This window comes from Mastomys coucha, unplaced genomic scaffold (assembly GCF_008632895.1).
Source record: "Mastomys coucha isolate ucsf_1 unplaced genomic scaffold, UCSF_Mcou_1 pScaffold1, whole genome shotgun sequence".
NCBI lineage: Eukaryota > Metazoa > Chordata > Mammalia > Rodentia > Muridae > Mastomys > Mastomys coucha.
This window is the reverse complement of record NW_022196891.1, coordinates 80173198-80178020: the sequence shown is the minus strand read 5'-3', so window position 1 is coordinate 80178020 and position 4823 is coordinate 80173198. Positions and strand designations below refer to the sequence as shown.

The window sequence follows — 4823 nt, the reverse complement described above, 5'->3', positions numbered from 1 at the left end:
CTTCCTGTGATCCTGGTTGTATCAGAACTCCTCAGAGTCAAGCTGTCTCTGTGATCTTGTGATTCTGGAATCCTGTGATCCTGGGCTTATTAGAGCTCCTTGGAGTACAGCTTCCTCTGGGAATTATGGGACTCACTGCAGAGTTTGTGCACATGGTCTGCTCAGGGCACTGGCCTCTGATCCTAGGATCCTGGGCGTGTCAGAGCGCCTGGGAGTGGGAGTTCCTCTGGGTATTGTGGGACTGGCTGCAGAATTTGGGCCCAAGGTCTGCTTAGGGTGCCAGCCCAGGCAGACCAGAAGCAAACTGAGCCACTGGGCTGGCGGAGTTTCTGTGTGCCTGGGTCCAGCTGGTCCCAGTTAGTCCCAGTATTGTCCAGACTGTAGGCTTTTAAAATGGCAGTTTAAAATATATATATCTATCTATCTATCTATATATATATAGATATAGATTTAAGTCATTGTTCTTATGGGGACATATGATAGGTAAGCCATAGTATCTGATGATAATGTTATAATTCCTTTTAGTAGGTTAACTATAACCTTCTACGTAGTTTTTCTGAAAGAATGATTTGATCTTATACGTAAGCATTTGGATATAGGGCAGGTCGCCGACTTTGGATTTTTTTTTTTTAATTTTCAGCTACAAAGTAGATTATATTATTTACTTTGGAGAATTGTTTTTAGGATGGAGAATAATCCATGCAGTGTATGTGGTAGAGTGTTACTGTTTTGCTTACAGTCATTACGTAACTGTTTTATAGTGTCTGCGGTAAGTTCCTCTGGTGTGACATGTGCCTTCCAGACCTTAGGCGTGTGGGTTTCAGTCATTGCAAGCTAAACTTAAGGTGTACTTTCCTCTCACAGGCTTCTGAGGATGAAGACCCAGCTTGGTTGTTGACTCCCGTGTAGTCATTGATGTGCCAACTGTCACAGCAGCGTCACTGGAAAAGAGGTAGTTTTAAATTGAAAAGTGTCTGCTTACCTTTGGACTTTATTTGTGTCTTTTAACTTAGATATTAATAGTCCTTTTGAATTAAATTGGACCCATCCACACTATAAAACTTAGCTATCATTCTTTGTGTCCATGCGTATGTGCAAATGCACATGCCTGCGGGTCTATGTGCATGCATGCGGTTAGTATGTGCAGAGGCCAGAGGACAACCTCCAGTGCTGTTCCTTAGCACCACTTACTTTGCCCTTTGAGTCAGAGCTCTCCTGTCCTGGAACTCTCTAAGCTGGCTAGGCTGGCTGCCTAGTGAGCCCCAGGGATCCCTGCCTGCCTGCCTTTGCTGCTCTAGGATTACCAGCCTGTGCCACCTCGCCTCGGCGTTGAAATATGGGTACTGGGGGGTCATACTTAAGTCCTTGTGTTTGCAAGCTAAGCATTTCCTCACAGAGTGATTCCCCAGCCCTCTACATATGTACCTGTTACTGGAGATCGTTTTGTTGTCTTTTATTCAAAAAAAATTTGGTAATATACTTTGTACTGTAATCACCAGCACTGTGCTGTGTGATGCAGGTACTAAGTGGAGACTTTAAAAGTGAGCTATGATATGTGTAAAGTTACTGCCTTGCAAATATGTAAGTTTCCCCAGATGATCTTAAATGTTCACTTTGTATCACTTAGTGACAGGCCTAGAGTCAGTGGGTCACTTTTGGCATGACCATCATAGAATGTATTTACCCATATCTACATGGTATAACATACTATGTGTGCAACTAGCTATATGGCATATGTATGTGTGTGTGTGGTACATACACCACACACACACACACACACACACACACACACACACACACACGATGTGGGCTTTTGCTCCTATGGCCATGGTAAATAAACATGCTAGTAATTCAGGTACAAATAGGACTTCTGCATAGAGCTGCTTGCTCTATGCATGTTGTATGGACTGCAGTCCTGCCTTACAGGGAACCCTTGCTCTATGCATGTTGTATGGACTGCAGTCCTGCCTTACAGGGAACCCTTTTATGTTAGAATACTGAGGGAAAGTCTAGCGTGATAAATCCACAGCACTCATAACATGGTGCTGTATCATGGCAGATACCCTGAACTGTACATAATTATACCCCTGTATGTCTGGCAATAGAGATGCGTCTATGCCAACATCAGCACAGACTGAGGGCACACAGTGTACTGCTGCTGCACCCTGTGGTGCCCCTAGGCAGGAGGGAGTTTGAGCTCTTCCTGTCATGGGACCAGCATGGAACATGTGTTCAGTTGTCGACTAAAACAAAATTTTCTGCATATTAATGTTTTCTATGAAGCAACAGGACCCTGAGCTGTTTGGTATAATCTCACTGAGGAGTTTAGTGCTCACTGGGAGAAAATAAGCTTGCTAGAGATTATGTGCAGTAGTAAATTTCTGTTTCATCTAGGCAGTTTTGCCATCTGTGGAAGTTAGCTGAATTGAACTTACCTGTGTAGATTTCTTAGACTCAGTTTCTTCATTTGAGACAGGGTCTCACTTTATAAAGTGCAGACTGCCGTCGATTTGAACTGCCTCAGCTTCCTGAGTGTTCAGGGTCCCAGGCATGAGGCTCCCACGCCTGCTGTAGAGCTCTGTTTTGTACTTTATTTTGGGATGTCAGACACTGCTTGTGTACCAATGCTTTGAGCTTTGCTGTAGAAGGAATGAGGAGTTCTATTTTCTGGGAACAGGTTTGGTACTAGGATCACTTTGTAAGCCAGAAGATTTTGTAAGGAGAAAAAAATTAGGATTAAGTTATTTTATTTTCACAAGATGTAGTTGCATAGCACCTATGAAAACACGAGATTTTAGAAATATTCCTCCTGAGAAAATGTGACTGTGGAGGTTTCTTCCTTTAGTTCCATAGAGGTGGTTCAAAGATAACATTTTTGTGGTCTCAGCAAACATGCAGAAGTGGCAATATGTGCCCAGGGATGGAGTCCGCTCAGAATAGTGCTCCATTTTGTATTACCAACTTGTGTTAATTACTTCTCTTGTTTTTGTTCTGATGTGATAAGATGCCAGGACCAGCTCAACTTATGTATGAGTTTATTCTGTAGGACAAGAGTCCATCTTGCTGGAGAAGCATGGCACAGGTATGCGTGGGAGCAGGCAGGCATGGCCCCCGAGAGCATGCAGCGGAGAGGGAACTTGAAGTAGGGTGAGCCTATATAGTCACAAAGCCCACTCCAGTGACTTCCTCCAGCAAAGCTGTATACTAAGGCTCCCCAAAGAGCACCACTAACGGCCACGTGTTCAAATACCCGAGCCTGTGGGGGCCGCCTATGCGTTCACATACCTGAGCCTGTGGGAGCCGCCTACGTGTTCACATACCCGAGCCTGTGGGGGCTGCCTACGCGTTCACATACCTGAGCCTGTGGGAGCCGCTTCTCATTCAAACCACCACACATTTGGGGGAAAAAATTACCATTGTACCTATGTGACTTCTGAGAGCAACTATAATTGTAGCAAGACGGACTTTCAGTAGGAGACGATACACTGGAAGGATCACTGGAGAGCCAGGGCCCCCAGATCTCTTATATGTCTTTTTTTTCTTTTCTTTTTAAAATATATTTACTGTTTTCTTTTTCTTTTTAAAAATTTATTTATTTATTTTATGTATATGAGTACACCATTGCTCTCCTCAGACACACCAGAGAGGGCATTAGACCCCACTGCAGATGGTTGTGAGCCACCATGTGGTTGCTGGGAATTGAACTCAGGACCTCTGGAAGAGCAGTCAGTGCTCTTAACCACTGAGCCATCTCTCCAGCCAATGTATCTTTTCTTTAGTAACTGACTGGTAGCTTATGTAAATCAGTGTTGGGACTTTATTTCTCCATAGAATGAGCAAGAATGAAATAGTAAGGGTCCCTTCCACTCAGAGGAGAAAGCTCTGTAGTTAACAGTACTGAGACATGCTAGTCTGCAGGTTTAGGACCAGGCCACTTGTGCCACATTGGCAACGTAGTGCATCACATCACATGGATCTGTGAGTGTCTGCTTCTCTCTGTCTATTCCTGTTGTCCTTTAGCATAAGAGCCAGAGATAGGACGTGGAGTGGTGTCCTGGATGGGCTGTGGGTCCTTAGGCAGGTGGGTGGTTCTTGGCTTCTGTCGCAGGATGACTTGAGACAGGCTGTAGTTCTCCATGGAGAAGCAGAATCCGAGCAGGCCTTCTGACCTTGCTCATGACCACCCAGCTCTGTTCCTCAGGTAGATGCGCATAGATCGGCCGAATAGGTTTGGGTCATTGGGATGGAAGAGGAAGAGATGGGGACTTTTGGGGTCATTTTCTTTAAGAAAAACCCATTTTTCCTAGATGTCTTCTTTTTTCTTTTCTGTTTGGCTGCGAAATGTCCAGAACTGAAGCTTCAGCCTTTGACTCATTTGACACTGCGTGTGAAGATGTCAGCAGAGCCCCTGGCTAGTCTGCTCCTGGAGCAGAGAGTCGCGGTCACCTCGGACACCTGGGTGCCTGCCCACTGTTATATGAGGGAAAGTAAACTTACTCAAGCCCTTGTATTTACTTCCTCGTTCTAGTGGTCTAAATCACACACTTAAGAGCTGTGAAGACCAGAGATGATCCAGTGCCTACTTCAGGATGTCCTCTCCTAGTTGCGTATCAGTGCCACCTAACCTGTGTGAAAGCTCACCTCTTACATGGTGTGAGTGGGCACAGGGTCAAGTGTGAACATGAGGATGGTGTGAGTGGGCACAGTGTCAAGTGAGAACATGAGGATGGTGTGGGTGGGCACAGTGTCAAGTGAGAACATGAGGATGGTGTGGGTGGGCACAGTGTCAAGTGTGAACATGAGGATGGTTTCTCAGGCTGGTT

At 45.1% G+C, this 4823-nt stretch overlaps 1 protein-coding gene across 3 annotated transcripts in view; it reads left to right on the top strand.

Annotated features, from left to right (window-relative positions):
• Disp1 (dispatched RND transporter family member 1) overlaps positions 1–4823 on the top strand; it is a 164411-nt gene that overhangs the window by 26701 nt on the left and 132887 nt on the right. For all 3 annotated transcript variants that reach the window (XM_031337436.1, XM_031337425.1, XM_031337430.1), the window contains exon 2: positions 865–952. The gene's annotated coding sequence lies outside the window, so the exon portion shown is untranslated. The remainder of the gene's footprint in view (positions 1–864; positions 953–4823) is intronic.